At 39.8% G+C, this 18,545-nt stretch overlaps 1 pseudogene; it reads right to left on the reverse strand.

Moving 5' to 3' along the window:
• Window positions 1-18,055: 18,055 nt before the first annotated feature.
• LOC116638342 lies at window positions 18,056-18,221 on the reverse strand (annotated as a pseudogene).
• Between the last annotated feature and the right edge of the window lie 324 nt (window positions 18,222-18,545).

The following is an 18,545-nucleotide window of genomic DNA, read 5'->3' on the forward strand; positions in this document are numbered from 1 at the left end:
GGGGGGTGGGGTGGGAGGGATGGGGTGACTGGGTGATGGGACACTGGGGAGGGTATGTGTTCTGGTAAGCACTGTGAATTGTGCAAGACTGTTGAATCTCAGATCTGTACCTCTGAAACAAATAATGCAATATATGTTAAGAAAGAAAAAAAGAAGAAGAATGTAGCAGGAGGGGAAGAATGAAGGGGGGGAAATCGGAGGGGGAGAAGAACCATGAGAGACGATGGACTCTGAAAAACAAACTGAGGGTTCTAGAGGGGAGGGGGGTGGGAGGATGGGTTAGCCTGGTGATGGGTATTGAGGAGGGCACGTTCTGCATGGAGCACTGGGTGTTATGCACAAACAATGAATCATGGAACACTATATCTAAAACTAATGATGTAATGTATGGGGATTAACATAACAATAAAAAAATTAAAAAAAAAAAGAGTTGGTGGAACTAATCTAGACTAAAGAAGTATAGAGGAGAGATATGACAGCTTAGGGGAGTAAGCAATCCTTGAGTAGATCCTGAATCATAAACAAACAAACAACAACAAAAACACCACGGTGCTAAAAGACGTTATTGAGATCATTTGAATATGGACCCTATATTGGATTAACGTTAGATCAGTGTTACATTTCTTGAATGTGCTCACAATATCATGGTGAGTTTATTTTACTCTTTCAACTTTTATGTAGGTTTAGTATTGAAGAGGAAGGACTTAAAGCAACTGGCCTGTGACCCAATTCTCCTTCCATTAATGAGGGGGGTGATCCCAAGAAAAGGGAAAAGGCGGGTGACCTGATTTTGTCTCCATGTATACATGCTGATAACTGGAACTCCTGATAAATATGCTACTGACATTTCTAAGGGAGAGTCCAAATCTATGGAATCTTTAGCAGAATGTCCTTGGTTTGGGGTTGTTTAAGGTTAACACACCTAGGATCTATAGATTATGGGGTTTTGCTCCCTAGAAAATGTTACATCAGGTAGGTGACCATCTGGGGTATAAAACTGAGATGTTTCATAACGACAGTCTGTTTGCTGTGTGAGGTAATCTGTGTACATCAGTTAGAGACCTCATCTACTCAGGGTCAAAATGTATGTGTGTGAGGGAACAGAGGAGCCAGGGAATCACCCTCAGGGTTCCACATCTGTTCTGTGCTTCACCTGTGCCTTTTTTTTTTTTTTAAAGATTTTCCCTCTTTTCTTCCTTCCTTCCTTCCTTCCTTCCTTCCTTCCTTCCTTCCTTCCTTCCTTCCTTCCTTCCTTCCTTTCTCTTGGGAGCCAGGGGAGGGGCAGAGGGGGAGAGAATCCCAAGCAGACTTCACACTGAACATGGAGCCCAACACAGGGCTCAATCTCATGACCCTGAGATCATGACCTGAGCCGAAATCAAGAGTCAGATACTTAACTGACTGGGCCACGCAGGCACCCTTCCTCTGAGCGTTTTGGTTGTTTGTCTCTGAAATTATTAGTATAGGTTGGCTCTCAGAAAGATCCTTAGTTGTGAAAATCTGATTTGATAGTCTGATCCTTTGTGTGAGCTCAGATATTTTTCAAGTTAAAAAGTTCTTCAGACAGCACGGAATGTCAGTTTTCGAATTTGTCACATATAGGATTTGGACTAGATCTATACAAATGATGGCAGAGGTTGGCCTTTTAAAAAAAAAAAGTAGACTATTTTTAGAGCAGTTTTAGGTTCACAGCAAAATTAAGCAGAAGATACAGAGATTCCCTGTATCTCCCCTGTCCCCGCGTATACATCATCAATATCATTCACAGGAATGGTCCATTTGTTAAAACTGATGAACCTGCATTGACATACCATTATCACCCAGATTCCATACTTTACATTACCATTCACTCTTGGTGTTGTACATTCTATGGGTTTGGAATAAATGTGTAATGATGTGTATCCACCAATAAGTTATCATACAGTCATTTCACTAAAATCCTTATGCTCCTCCTATTCACCCCACCCTTTCCCCTCTAACTCCTGGCAACCACTGATCTTTTGACTGTCTCCATAATTCTGCCTTTTCCAGAATGTCATATAGTTGGAATCAGACAGTATGTAGGGTTTTCAGATTGGCTTCTTTCACCTAGTAATATGAATTTAAGTTCCCTCCATATCTTTTCACAGCGAGACAGCTCATTTCTTTTTAGCACTGAATAATATTCCGTTGTCTAGATGGATCACAGATTTACTTATCAATTCACCTACTGAAGGACATCTTGGTTAACTTTTAATGTGTATCATGTTGATTCTATAGCTAAGTCTCACTACCGTTGCTGTTTCTCCTGGTAAGAGAGGTCATGGAGATATGAGTGACAAGGGACATATCCCAGGGTTCGGTCACCAGCTTCTGGGGGTCAGGAGTCAGTGGTGCAGCTGCAAGAGAATCTTGGTCCCTGAGATTCCTCCTCTGGGGTCTCAGTGGAGTCTCCTCCAGCTTTCCCAACAATCTTTTAAGCCCTTAATTTCCTACATGAAATCCTTTTCTGCTCAAAATGTCTGAAGAGGTTTCTGTTTCCTGCACTGAACTCTGAATGATGTCCTTAATTACTAAACCAAATAATTGCTCTATTTTAGTTTGGAGATTTTTTTTCCTAAGGTTCTTGGTTTGTGTACATCAATATTTTATCTACCTTTAAGATTTTTAGAAGTTTAAAATAAAAATAAAAGGTAATAATAGACATCTCACTTGACCAGGCCAAAAAAAAAAAAAAAAAAAAAACAGGGGATAACCTGTCATGTTTCACAACCTATAGGCTTTATTTAATGTATACATCTTTTTAGCTAACTGTGAAATTGCTGAGTTTTTTTTCCCTCTACATGCAAGTTTAAGTATCTGAATTCTTATTAAGAAATGTAACAAATGCACTGAGATTTTTTTCTGGATGCAAAAATGGTTTGAAGATTATTTGAATCTATTTTTTTTTTTTTGATCAGCAGATATCACAGCAAACTAATCCAGAATCTAAAATTGTTAATGCCATATGTGTCATTGATTTCCATCTTGCCAATTAAATAAAGGTTACCGCCTGGGTGCTTCAAAGATTGCCTCTCTCCCTAAGCACCATCACAGTGATTCAGCTCAGCCAGGACACTCTTGCTGGCAGTCCCCAAATTCCTTCTGCAGGAATGAACAGCAGAATGGCTTCTGGGAAAGACTTCACTTAGGGAATGGCAAAACTGCTGATAACCAGAATTCCAGTTTGCTGACCTTTCATTGCTCATTAAAAAGGCTCCTCTTCTCTGTTTTCCCAAAGAGAACAGAATTAACTTCAACAAGCATTATTAAGCACCTATGAGGTGCCATGCACTGGGCCAGGCACTAGGGATCCTAAGAAAAATAAGATGTGAAGCTATGTTCCTGTCCTCCATGAGGTCTGACTTTGAGTAGATAGTTACATATCTAGTTTTAATACCATGTGATCAGTTCTATGAATCGAGTGTTCTTGGGTAGTGTGGAGGCAGGAAGCATCCAATTTCACTGTATGAACGGAAAGAACTGATTTGCCAAGAAGAGAAGGATGTGACATTTGAACTCTGTTGTGAAGAGTGAAGGAAGGATGGAAGAATTCCAAGGAAAATAAATCCAGAATGAGCCAAGGCAAGAAGACAAAAGAGGACCAGACTTAGATAGGAAACCACCAAGAGGGTGGCTAGGAAAGTGTGAGGGTGAATTTTGTGTCAACTTGACCAGGCCATGGGATAAAAAGAGATTTGGGCAAATTTTATTGCGGGTGTTTCTGTGAGGAACTTTTTGGATGAGACTAATAGTTAATTTGTAGACTAAATAAAGCAGATTCTCTTCCCTAATGTGGGTGGGCCTCATCCAATCAGTTGAAGACCTGAATAGAACATAAAGACTGACCTGCCCCTAAATAAAAGAGAACTCCTGCCTGACTGCCTTTGAGCTAGGACATCATTTGGGGTTTGTTTTTGTTTTTGTTTTTCCTGCCTTTGGACTCAAACTGAAATATCTGCTCTTCCTGGGTCTCAAAGCATCCAGACTAGAATAGAACTACACCACTGGGTCTTCAGGAATTGCCAACTGCACATCTTGGGACTTGTTAGCCTCCATTGTCTCATGACACAGTTCTATACACTCACGTACACACACACACACACACACACACACACACACACATTGTTTTGGTTCTGTTCTCTAGAGACCTCTGGCTAATACAGAAAGGGTAGCATGAGATGAGGTTGGAACAGTAAACATAGCTAGAATGTAAAGAATCTGGCAGGCTGTTCTATGTATATCAGAAACAGCTAATATTTCTTTTCAGTATTATAACTGTTATTGTTGGCAACACTGCCATTTATTTCTTGGGTGGACAAGACACTCTTCTGAGTGCTCTATTGGTACAAGCTCATGTATTTCAGGCAGCCCACTTATGAGAGAGGCACTATCATGGCCCCCCTCTACAGAGACAAATAAGAGGCACAGAGAAGTAACCAGCCCTAAGTCTCATGGCTGCTAAGTGGCAAAGCCCTGGTTGCAACCCACACAGTTACATCTCCGGAGTCTACGCTCTGTTACTGCTTTGGTGAGGCTCTGATACTGAACTTAGTTCTATAGGTTGTTTTGATCACAGGGATATAAATCAGGTTTGCCATTTGGGGAAGATGATGGTGTTGGTAGAATAGAGAATGAGTCAGAGAATGGAAAGGACAGAGTATTGCAGAAATCTCAGCTGGGATGTGGTGATGTGATTAGGGTCTGGCCTGGACAAGGAATGCTGCTAACGGGGAAGGTGATGATCCAAGAAACCTGTTCTCAAGACAGCATCACCATGATATGGTAACTTCTCGGAGATTGACAACGAGGGAAAAGAGGTAAAAATCAGAGTGATTAGGAATTGCTGAATGACTACCTGAGCTGGCAAGCCTTTTGTGGGAGGGGAGAAGACAAGTAGAGGTGATTTAGAAATGGAAATTGAGACACCCACGGAGAGAAATTTGAATCTCAATTCGGAAGAGAAGTCAGGATTAGAGAAATAAATCTGGGAGTTGTATTAGTTTCCTAAGGCTGCCCTGCCAGAGTACCACAAACTCCGTGTCTTAAAGCAAAACAGTTCTGTAGGCCAGAAGTCCAAAATCAAGGTATGGACAGAGCCACACTCCTCCTGCAGGCTCTTGGGGAGAATTACTCACTCCTTGCCTGGTTCCCGTGAAAGCTGGTGTTCCTCAGGGGTTCCTTGGCTTGTGGTCACTTCCTGGCAATTACTGTCTCCCTCTTCGTGCCTCATCCTCTACGTGTGGGTTGAACCCCTTCTATCTCTTCTTCTTTTCTTTTTTTTTTTTTTAAAGGTTTTATTTATTTGACAGAGAGAGACACAGCAAGAGAGGGAACACAAGCAGGGGGAGTGTGAAAGGGAGAAGCAGGCTTCCTGCCAAGCAGGGACCCCGATGCGGGGCTCGATCCCAGGACCCTGAGATGATGACCTGAGCCGAAGGCAGACGCTTAACGACTGAGCCGCTCTGGCGCCCCCCTTCTATCTCTTCTTAAAAGAACATTTTGATGGCATTCGGGGACCACGTAAATAACTGAGGATTATCTGCGTATCTCAATATTCTTAACTTAATCACACCTGCAAAGACCCGTTTTCCCAAGTAGGTAACATTTAAAGGTCCCAGGCATTAGGACCTGAGCATTTTGGGTGGCTAGGATTCAGCCTCCTCCTGGAGTCATCCGGAGGTGGAAGATTAGAGATGAGATGAATCACCAAGGGTGAGCGATGGCAGGAAGCCCCTGCTGGTGGAGGGGAAGCAGCCCCTTGACCTCAAATCCCACTTTCCCCCTGCTTGCATGCACCCGACCAAGTGGAGCAGGCGCTTTGGCATTTTCTCCCCTTGTCAAATGATACAGCTCCACTACATGATTTTTCTCTCGAGAAGAAAATGTTAAGTGCACATTTCATCTAAATAAGTGCGCGGAGTCATTTGGAGCCACGGCTGTTTCAAAATAATATCACTTTACCCAAATAACAATATTAAAATGAGAGGATAGGGGCGCCTGGGTGGCTCAGTCGTTAAGCGTCTGCCTTCGGCTCAGGTCATGGTCCCAGGGTCCTGGGATCGAGCCCCACATCGGGCTCCCTGCTCAGCAGGAAGCCTGCTTCTCCCTCTCCCACTCCCCCTGATTGTGTTCCCTCTCTCGCTGTGTCTCTATCAAATAAATAAATAAAATCTTTAAAAAAAAAAATAAATAAATAAAATGAGAGGATAAATCCAAAATTGTCCATAATCCTTTCATTTAACCAAATCAATGTTTTCATTTGTATGACATTTTCGAGTCCTTGAGCAAGCACACATTCGATTTTTACATATTGGCCACACTTTTATAGGTAGAATTTTATAATCTGTTTCGTTATTTAAAATGTCACAGTGATTATGTTTCCATTCTGCTACCATCTTTTCTTCTACAAGCTCCCATGTTCCCCCTCCCTGCCCACGCTGGCTGCCACATTGTGCAGTTAAAAAAAGACGTATTCATCTGGGGTGGGGGGGGCTGCGGAGTGACAGCCATAGGGACAACAATGGGACTCCACCTCCTGGAATCCACCTCCTGGAATGAGACATGCTTGCTTGTATCCCCACAGGCCTGCCTCCAACAGCCCCCAGTGCTAACCGGCTCCAGTTAAGGTTCTTTTCTGTTCCAAACTAAGATTCTCATTCCTACCCAGGTGAAAATACATCAGTGTGCAAATACCTGAGGTAACTTCTCATAAAGCTTTCATTTTATTTTTTATTTATTTATTTTTAAAGATTTTATTTATTTATTTGACAGAGAAAGACACAGCGAGAGAGGGAACACAAGCAGGGGGAGTGGGAGAGGGAGAAGCAGGCTTCCCGTGGAGCAGGGAGCCCGATGCAGGACTCGATCCCAGGACCATGATCCCAGGATCATGACCTGAGCTGAAGGCAGACGCTTGACTGACTGAGCCACCCAGGCGCCCCAAAGCTTTCATTTTAGATCAAGCTTGAAACAACACTTTAGAGAGTTAAGACACGTCCTATATTGAACTTGGTTAGCTTTCCACTTAGGCGACACCTCAACTATGGCTCCTCAAAAAATTAAATCCCATTCAAGCATGCTTGCTACCAACTATATGGACACGATTTTCCATGACATGGAATAACTGCTACAATAAAGTCCCAATGTCAGTCATATCTACCCTGCATGGGAGTGCTGAGCATAATGTGAGACTGCCCCACTTTTCTGCAATAAATAGCAATCTGAATATAGCCACAAAACTTCTGAGCCATTCTTGGAAATGTATTTATTCTGTTTGGTCTTTGCCTTTTTTTTTTTTTTTTCCTTCCAGGAGGACTCTTCCCTTGAATAACCTCACAGTCCACAGGCACATGCTTACACACACACACATACTCTTTCTCTCTCTCTCTCTCTTTCTCTGCCCTCCCCCACACACACACTCATATCACAGGGAAAAAATTTTACTTGAACTCTCACAGTCTGTTGTCATCAATTTTTGTTCAGTGTGTATTAAATTTTGAAATGGCACCAAAAAGCACAAGACTAAAAGAATCAATCATCCTTTATCATGTCCTTTCAGGATGAAATTAACTTGAAATGGTCATTCTTGTTTCTTTCCTGTGGAAGAGAAAAAAGATAGCTTATAGGTGAGAGTTAAAATCTAGGACACTGAACACCTGCTACAGGGGAGTAAGGTTCTCGGTGCGGGAATTTAACGATCTTAAAGGCGTGACAGTTCAAAGAGATGTGCAGATAGTGGTGAAAATGCTGCATGTAACTCAGAACCCCGTAGCATCAGACACAGATACTTTGGCTCACGTCTACAGTTAGCTGCTCTTCTGCCCCTTTGTTCACTCTGGAGGAAGCTGTCTGGATGTGTGTGGCTTGGGCAAGTCATTTAACCTCTCAGTGCCTCAGTTCCTGCATTTTTGGGGGAGGATGGGGCTAATAGTGCCTTCCTGAAACAGATGTTGATAGGTTCAAACCAAATCATGCATGTGAAATAGAGGGGCGTGCCTGCAGTATGGTAAGTGCTCAATAAATCTTAGCTGCATTATCCGGCGTCTTACTTTATAGAACACTTTCGTCATCCATCCTAATCATGCCATTTTACCAGGGATTCCTTGAGGACAATTTGTGTGAAGCCCCATCAGTCTTCATATCTCCCTGCTCTGCCTTTCAGCTTCACCATGTAGTAGCCGTGTGAAAATTCACCATGCATTAGCCATGTGAAAATTCACCAGGCATTAGCCATGTGAAAATTCACCAGGCAGTAGCCATGTGAAAATTCCACAGTCACCCAGTGGGGCCCTGTTGAAACACACAAGACTTTAGGACCAGAAGTCTGGGTACAGCCCAGCATCAGTTGGTGAAACTGGCTTACCATTCGAGTATTAAACATGAAACCCTGGATGACACAGAGTAGAATAGAAAACAGTGGTAGGTACCAGCCTCCCAAGGAGTTAAATGAAACCAACACGTTCGAACCTCCAGATTGGCCTGTAACTGAAAAAAAGGTTGGCACCATGCAGTTTGCCAGCTCTCCAAACGACATTCTGACCTTTTTGTTTTCATTTTCTATTTATCTGTTATTGAATATCTTTGGATGCCGTGATGCCAACACAACAGAACTCAGTGGCAGATTTTCATTTCATTTCATTGCAAAAAGGATCAAATGATAGGAATCAAAGCTGTGAAAATGTCTTACTTTAAAATGATTTAAACAATAACTTTAAAAAAATAATCTGTCATCATAGACTTCATTGCTGGAAAAGTCCTTAAATCCTCAAACACAATGATTTATTTTCTCAAATGGAGAAACTGAGATCTAGAAAAGTAAGTGTATTTTATCTGGAAAGACTCTTAAAATTACCCAACTGTGGGTAATTCTTTGAGGATTTGATTATATGACTCATTATCTACATTGATTCAATTAGCTACATAATTGATCAAGTTAACTATATAATCTATGCACCTGACCAATCTTTACCAAATTATAATCAGGCCTTCCATTACATAATTCTCTATGGTTTTGATATGTCATCTAAATCATTCTCCACACCAATCCTCTGATAAAGGTATTATATAATACACCTCTATTAAGATAACTATGCATGATGACGGGTGTTAACTAGAATTATTGTGGTGATCATTTCACAACATATACAAATATCAAATCATTCCACTTACACTTGAAACTAATATAATGTTGTATGTTAGCTATACCTCAATTAAAACAATAAATTTCCACCTTTTTTGGGGGGGGGGGGAAATGAGGAATTTAGACCTGGAAGTGGCAAGTGGCAGAGTTGAAACTTGAACCCAAGCCTTTGATTCCCTATCCCATGCTCCTCCTAAGGAAATTTCCCTAAGAATAAAGTATAGCTTGTCATAGGGAATTATTTTAATTGCCTAAGAACTAGACCAACTGGAAATGGAGCATGTATTGGAAACATGTGGTGGAGGCAAAAACACCAGGGATAAAGAAAGGGTTTAGGTAGATTTAATCTTAAAATAAAAGCTTTAACTACTTACCAATATTATTGCACCCTAGGTCATGAATATGCAAAAGTTTGTTTTCTGGGATTCAGCCATATTTTCCCAAACTAGCCCATGTGTATAGAGAAACATCTGAAGTTTAAATCAATCATAAAAGCCCCCTGAAGCTCCTACTCCAAATATTTTAAGTGAGTCTAAGAATTCCATCCTTACAGGTCCTGAAGTACCGTTATTTTTTACAGGAGCCAAAACTGCAAGTACAGAGGAGGAAGACCTTTTTATGAGAATAGCTAAACACTGAAAGAGCCATTTCCTCAAATGATATTTACCTTTAAGTAACAGTGTCATAAGAAGTAGATTTAATGCAGGTGTTTGGGGGGAATATTAAGTTCCAGCACAGAATTAAATTCACTGTGCCTAGAAAACTGGCAGGGCTCCTCCCCCTTCGGTACTAACACATCTTTTCAGACGCAGCGTTGAAAAGATGCATAATTGTGCATAACTGCAAACCTGCAATCTACATAATATTCTTGCCTGTATCACAGCCCTTTTTTTTAAGTCTAGAGAAATGTTCACTCTTTTATATTTTAATTAAGTTGGTTGGCTTAAGCAGCTGTGCATTAAAAAGGTAACAACCAAAGATTCTGCACTGACACCAGCTCTGTTCGATAGCAGCAGACTGTGAACAAGCCAGTCCAACTGGGGTATAACTATCCACATGGGACCAGGTAAGAAAGCGAGGTTAGCTAAGCGCCCTCTCCCTTCCCCAACACCCCCAGAACACCTGTATTAGAATCATTTCAAGTTCACATCCACAGGGCGACTCCCAGAGGAGGCCTGTTTTTCTCCCTGCATGATGCACTTCGTCCTTAGAAAATACTCTTGGAATATTATCTTGATTCCCAGGAGGCAAGGAAATGTGGCAAAGGATAGAAAGAAGAGAAGATGAGGGCAAAATTTCCTTTCTTATTCAGCCGTCCTAGTGGTGAGGGTAGATGATGGAATATGATGGAAGCAGTTGGGTAGCACTGTGGCTGTATGTGTGCATGTGTACACGTATGTGTACGTTTGTAAGTCTATGTTTGCATCTGTGCATTTACTAATCATTACAGTTTTAAAGAAAGAGTCCAGTACAAACTACCTCTTTATTTACAAATCCATTGATCTATAATATGTGTGTATGTGCGGACACCTGGGTGGCTCTGTTGGCTAAGTGTCTGACTCTTGGTTTTGGCTCAGGTCATGATCTCAAGGTTGTGGGACTGAGCCCCGCATGGGGCTCCATGCTTGGCAGGGAGTCTGCTTGAGATTCTTTCTCTCCCTCTCCCTACCCCCACTCAGGCAAACATGCATGACCTCTCTCTCTCTCTAAAATAAATTAATAAGCCTTAAAAAATGTGTGTGTGTGTGTGTGTGTGTGTGTGAAAAAGGGTGTATTCCTCTCCAAATACACTGTAGTCCACTAGAGCAGATATGTATTATATCCTTAACCCAGGGATGGAAATTCAAAACCCTAAACTACCTCTTTAACTATTTCAGGACTGGGCTCCCTTTTTGTCACACAGAGTTCCTTTCTCAAGGTGTTATTGTGTGACTAGCACCCATGACAATACCCAGTTTCCTCATAGACGGGTTTCCAAATCTGAGTACTTGCAGATGAATATTAAAAAGAAAGTCAAAAAGTTCACATCTGCTTTCACACTTAAAAGGGATAATTTCCCTTTCAAGTAACAATAAAAATTTACTGTGTGTGCTGGTAGCGTGTTAGGACCTTTGCACACATTATCTGTAATCCTAAAAACAGTTCTACAAGTCAGACATTACTAACTCTATTTAGTGGACAAAAATAAGAACCCATTGAAGGTAAGTGATTTATCCACCATCAAACGGAAAGGACCCAGGAAGCAAACTGAGGTCTCTGTAGGTCCAAGCCCATGCATTTCCCAGCTCTTGCCAACAGGGTCTCCAGCTCTTGCCAACACTCTAGGGAGGCTAATTTTTGTCCATTTATTATTATTTGTTTTCAACTTCACAAGAAACACATGGAAATTGTGGAAAAGCTAGAAGATACACGTTAACAAAGACGAAAAAAAAGAAAGAAATATAACTACTTGAATTCCCAGTAAATTATCATCATTAACTTATTGGAGTATATTCCTTCAGCTTTTTCTTACCTCTATACCTATCTATACAGATATTTGTGTCTTACCCTATATCAATATATTCATATCTATAAAGATATCTAACTTTATCCATGTAATAGTATCTGTAGAGGTATCTATATGTTCTATATTTAGGGCCATCCAATCTAGTTTAATATTCCATATAAGAATGCAATTTTTTTAAAAAATTAGAAAGATACTATAAATACTGCTTTATGGGTTTTTTGTTGTTCTTTTTGCACTTAAACTCTAAACAGAGTGTATTCTTTTGGTAGCTAGATATCACCTTTGTTACAGTAATTTGGTAAATAAGTATCGGTTTGCATGGCCTCCCTGTGTTGTGATGTACAAGGTCCCATCTATCAGGCAGCATATGAACAACTACCAAGGCTACACAGGGTAACCTAGTGTGGATGCAATACAATGTACTTTACCAGTCTCCTGTGGTTGGATATTTAAGCAGCTCCCAATTTTTTACCGTCGTTAACAATGTTGTGATAAGTATCACTATATATGCGTGTGAGTTTGTGTGTGTGTGTGTGTGTGATAATAAGCGCATAACAGTAAACTGTTATTTATTATTACTGTCATTGGGAGACAATCCCTTTTAAGTGTGAAAGGAGATGTGAACATATATATATGTTCATATATATATATATACAAAATCTTGTGCATTTATAAAATTATTTAAAACATTTTTAGAATAAAATTTTAGAGGAGTAATTACTTGACCAAACACTCTTAAATCATATGAAAAGTTTGGGTTATAATTTCAACACAATAATATTTTATCACTTTAATCCCTTACAGATCAATGTGAATGAAATGTTTTCAGACTAGTGATAGTGGCCAAATAACTGGGTTGTGGAGCTACACACCATGTTCATACCAGTGCAAGGAACATGATTTGTCTTAGTTTTTGAAGTCCAAAGAAACAACAAAAAGGTATGTTGATATAACATCAACCAACATTCATTGAGTGATTACCAGGACTGATATTCACATCAGCATGCTGGTTAAAGTCTTCTGATTGGTTGCTGTCCATGCTGAACTGTTACGTATTTTAAATATCACCTGGTACTTACCATATGCTGGGTTCCATCCTGACATTGGAATATAGCAGTGCACAAAATCCCAGATCTCTGAATTCATGATACTTACACTCTGGCATATGATTATGTGCATAAGACGTACAGTATCTGCGGTGAGTGTACCAAAGGTAAAATAAGGCTTAATATCCTTCCAACTCACTTAGAGACACAGCATTTAAACACACTCAACGATTAAAAGCAAAGATTATACTGAGTTTCAGGACATAGTAATTTTATCATAAGAATATGGATACATTAATCGATCTAGGCAGAACCCGGCCCCTGGGTCCTCCACACTTCCCATGTCTCCCATTCGTTACCTGTGGCCTGAAATGCCACATTTTCTTTCCTTGGATGCAAATCTTTCTGATGAGTTTCTGGGCGGCATATTATGCCACCCCCAGTCCTGCTGGCGGTGGAGGAGGACATGGCATCTCCAATCTGCTCGTTTCTTTCAAGCGTCCTAATTGGAAGTCCTGCCTAGAACACATGGCCAGAGCAAGGAGCCAAGAGAAGAACAAAGGACAACTGCTCACACGTGTTCCTTCCCAATCTGGTCCAAGCTTTCTGGCTCAGCAGAGAAAGTCGGCAGTGCAAACCGCTAAATGGTGAAGGGTCAGAGGCAATGAGTGGTCACATCCCTGGTGCGCCGTGGGCCTGCTAGAAGAGACGCTGGCTAGATTAATTTTAAAAAGGAAAAAGATGGAGATTGGGAAATAAGATAAGATGGGAGATGAAAAATTATAAAAGAGGAAAATCCACGTTTCTGGACCTAATGCCTTTCTAGAATTAAAAATGCGGAAAGAGGCTAAGGCTTTCTTTTTCTTAAAATTTAAAAATTAATCTATTGAGGAAACATTATGCTGATATTATGGAGAGAACCTTGAGGTAGAAATGGCCAGCCTTGGATTTTAAGCCAAGTGCTAACATAAACTCTGTGGTTTCAATTCATAAACTCATTTATGGGGTACAAATCCTACTCAACATCTTAGATGTGTTACTTACTGACTCTTCCAAGACCAGAGCAACAGGAGTTGGTGAGACATAATGTAAGATTTGGGGTAGGAATATTTTTACCTAATTGTAGAATAACTGAATAAAATTCGTCGAACATCTTTCCTAGATAATCCACATGTAAAAGACTGATAGGGTAGGGGTACAAATAGAAGTCTACTTGCAAATGTTTTACAAAGAGGTGTGCTTTTTCCAAGATAATAAATCTGGAGAATTTTTTTTTTTAAGATTTTATTTATTTGACAGAGAGAGTCACAGCAAGAGAGGGAACACAAGTAGGGGGAGTAGGAGAGGGGGAAGCAGGCTTCCCTGCCAAGCAGGAAGCCCGATGTGGGACTTGATCCCAGCACACTGAGATCATGATCTGAGCCGAAGACAGACGCTTAATGACTGAGGCCCCAGGTGCCCCAATCTGGAGAAGTTTTATTCCATATTGACTTCTAGTTTGGACTAAAAATCTTCATGGTCTTCACTCAAGACCCACCTTTCCACCACCTCTATTCAAAGCACGTGTGCACGGGCATGCACACACAAGTCACACTTCATTTTTTTTTTAATAAAAAGAAAAGACAACTCTGAAAAGCCAGAGGAAGTATCTGAAATTCTTGGAGCCAGATTTTTTGGGAATGCAGGATTTTGCAGATTTCAGAAGGATAAGGGAATACAAGTTCCCTATATTACGTAACACCCTCACAAACACCTCACAATCAGACACATTCAGATCTTTGCAGTAAAATACACGAACGTCCACTCTAATTGACATATATACAAAGATCACACATATCCTCACATCAGTGCAGGTCAAGTTTTACCAAATAAGGTTCAGTGACCAAGTTATAAAAAATGTATTTAATTGTTAGAGCTTTTTAGATTTCCGGATTGCGAATGAACTGGCTAATGAACTGTGTATCTCCCAACACTTTCCCTTTATTCAGTTCTACTAGTGATTGGGATCCTAACCAAATTATGACATAATTATCATCACCTATAAATATTTATTGCTTACCAATTGAAGAAGATGGGGCATTTACTTAAGATGACAAAGCTTTTCTCATTATCTGTTTATACTCTATAGACAATGCAGAAATTTGAAATGCTGTATGACTAGAACATGATAAAAGTCTTAGTCATAGTTATATAAAATTATAGTAGTTTTGTTTTAATGTGAGGTTGCATTTTTTGTTTTGTTTGTTTTTTGGAGGAAAGGTTAGTTTGTTGCCTAATTTCCATTCTTCCATCTTAACACTTCTCCTTCCCCCTTCTTCTCCCGCCTTGGCTCTGTCACCATTTCTTTAGGGCAGGTAAACTTGCTCTGTTAAAAGTTTTCATGCATTAGGGGGTGCCTGGGTGGTTCAGTCGGTTAAGCATTGGACTCTTGATTTTAGCTCAGGTCATGATCTCAGGGTCTTAAGATAAAACCCCCGTGATGGACTCTGCACTCGGGGCTCTGAGCTTAGCACAGTCTGCTGGAGATTCTCTCTCTCCCTCTCTCTCTCTGCCCCTCCCCCCATCTCTGTCAAATAAATAAGTAAATATTTTTTAAAAGTTTTTATGCATCAGGTATATCTCTTCCATTGAAAATATACAATTATTTTGTGATTTTCAAAAATTAGTGTCTTACTCCCCACTAGACCGTTAAGTTCCCTGAGGCAGAAACTATGTCTGAGGTTCTTTTCCCCACCATTATTTCTTCAACATCTAGCAAAGTGTTAAGCACAGAGTAGGTACCAAGTAACACATATTGGATGGATAGATGAATGGATGGATGATGGTTGGATGGATGGATGGATGGATAGATAGAGGGATGGATGGATGATTGATCTAGTATAGGGGGACCATTAGGGTCAAGTTGAGGTTAAAGTGAAAATGAAGCTTTGTCTCCTTTTGCGTAAAGTAGAAGTAGGAGAGTAAATACATATTGGAGGGGAAATTCCAAGACACTATTTACAACATTATTTACATCCAGCACCACAGTTCAGGTCTCCAGATGTGCTTATACTGTGAAGAATAATTTGGAAATCTTGACCTCTAGCTTAAGACAAAGTAGTTTAGAAGCTCTGAAAAAGAAGAGGATCCAAAATTCAAACCTTAAAATAAAAAAATAGGATTAATACAGAAAGACCCTCTTTAATCTTGGTTACATTTTTATTTCGATGAAAACTGTAGGAAAACTGAGCTTGGGAAAAAATTATTTGCAAGTGATGATGGGTGAAGATGTAGCTCAAATGAGTTCATTCAAGAGTTCTAAAAGGTGGCCATAATTTCCTAAAAGAACAAAAATGTTCTCTGCAAAAAGATTTTCTTTTCTTTCTCTCCTGGCCAATATCTTAAAAATAATTAAATGCATGCAAATAAGAAAAGGAAACCAATGAACTTCTAACTAATAGGAGTCATCCTGAGGGTATGAATAAAAAGAAACAGAGAAGAGGAGGGGATGGAATCCATTAAACTCTCCAAGTATCTGAAACCTGCCAGCACTAGCAAAAATGAAAATGAAACCTTACCTTTTTGAAGTTCTTCCATTACTAATTGAAAGGTAAGAAGACTGGTTCTCTATGCCTTAGGAAATACAGACTTAACAGATGTCTTTATCGAAGACTCTGCTGTTCTAAAGGAAAGGAAGATGGATAGCTCTTCCTAAGCCCTTTTGTCATGTCATATCCAAGTTCTGTCACCTAAACCTGATACACAATTAAACAATTGGCCAGGGTATTGTCTTGACAGACTATTTGCCATGCTGGAAATGAAGAGATATTTGCTGCACCATTCACTTCTCTTGCTGGAAATGTTCCTAATGAGCAACATTATCAGGAGGAATTATTCTTGTGTTTGGGAACCTCCCTCTAAATGGGAAAGGAAAAGTCAAGTTTAAAGCTAAACTATACAAATTAAAGGAATAAAAAGGATGCTAAAGTGAAAGAATGGCACTAAGAGGAGGTTAAATAACTTTGTCCTTTATCTGAAAATCATTTCAAATTAATCAGAGCACTCTAAAGCCCATTAGTGAGCAATATTTTTTATGAATAATATTTGAACTTGTTTATTCATTTAGATATTTTAAGGAATTTTACTTTGTACCCATAGTTTGAAACTTTTATTCAAAGCAACCATCTCTAAAAGATGGTACTTCTTTGATGTGATAAAGGACTTCATCAACACATATTAATGAGGGTTTAAAGGCTGGAAGAAATAAACGCTTGCTTCCCCTACCTCCAACTTCAGCAGAGGTAGTAGTGTCATATGATGATTTCTACTTCATTCTATGTCAAGACATGTGTGTGGTATGGAAGCAGTTATTATCTCAAATGATCATTTGGATTTTCATCACTATCGTAAAGACCTGCCAAAGAAGATTCTGCACATGTCCTGGTGCATGGGCGTGCAATGAAGCAACCATATCTATATAAACATGGGGATGTGTGCACACATATCAATATGCACGTGCATTTGTGCACCTATATAGATATTATGCAAACATGAATGTGTAGATATATGTCCAGATGTGTTTATGCATGTAGTTTTGGCTCATCCTTTACAATCAAGACAATGTCTGCTATTCAACTTTTCTCACAAACAAAAGGGGAGGAATCAGAGAAAGGACTACCTAATTTTACCATATAGTTTTAAAACTTTATTGTACTCACAACTACCTGGAGTACTGGTAAAATATACTGATTTCTAAGGCCCAGGATTCTGCATTGGAACAATCCCGCCATGGTTTGAATGTCTTGTTACCCATTATAAATATCCTGGCCTAGTGGCCAAGCCAATTTTAGGCCAACTTACAGTCAGGAATGTTTGCCCCTAGAAAGAGAGTTGGCAAACTCCAATCCACTGCCCGCTTTGGTTCAGTCTGAGAGCTAAGAATGGTTTTTACATTTTTAAATGATTGAAAAAAATTAATAGGAGAATAATATTTTGTGGCACATGAAAATGATATGAAATTCAAGGTTCAGTGTCCATCATGTTTTATTGGGACACAGTCATTTGGGTATCCTCTATGGCTGTTTATATGTTACAACACTAGAGTTCAATAGTTGCAAGAGAGACTATATGGCCCACAAAGCAGAAAATATTTATTCTCTGGCCCTTTGCAAAAAAAAAGGGGGGGGTGCTGACCCCTGCCCTAGAGCCCTATCCCTATTCTGTTGGTGGCTTTTAAATTTATCCATGACATACTCTTTTACCACTTCTTTCCTCCTCTTGTCCTTGAAGGAGGACCTGACAACATACACCTCTTCATCTTCACCAGTTTTCTCATTATAAGTCTTGGATCTTCTCATGAAATTCAAAAATTATCCCCACTATTTAAAAAAAAAAGTAAAGCTTAATGAAGATGTGGGAGAAAATAAAGGGTCTCTACTGGTGTCCTTGAAATAATACTATCAGATTACTATAGTAGCATAGGAGTAAAATAATACTACACTTAATCTTAGCCAAAAGGCCGAGAAGCGATAGGAGTAAAATAATACTATAAGAATGGATGGCTCTATGGTATAGAAACCTGCTCATCTCCAGTTATTTGAGGAAAGTTAGGGACTTCAGACTGTTAGGAAGGTCACAGAGAATAAATCATGATTCTTTGAAATATTAATTTCAGAATTTGTTCAAAACTCAGAATCAATTATTTGTTGATTCTAAATAATCCTCTAATCTGCTAGGTAAATCTATAGAGGTATCTTCTCCAGTGGCTTCTGATGATGAGATATGTCTAAAGACCTCTCCCAAGTCTGATCCAAAAATGACATTCCTAGAAAGCAGGAGGGAAATCTGAGTGTTC

This window comes from Phoca vitulina, unplaced genomic scaffold, assembly GCF_004348235.1.
Source record: "Phoca vitulina isolate PV1807 unplaced genomic scaffold, GSC_HSeal_1.0 scaffold1, whole genome shotgun sequence".
NCBI lineage: Eukaryota > Metazoa > Chordata > Mammalia > Carnivora > Phocidae > Phoca > Phoca vitulina.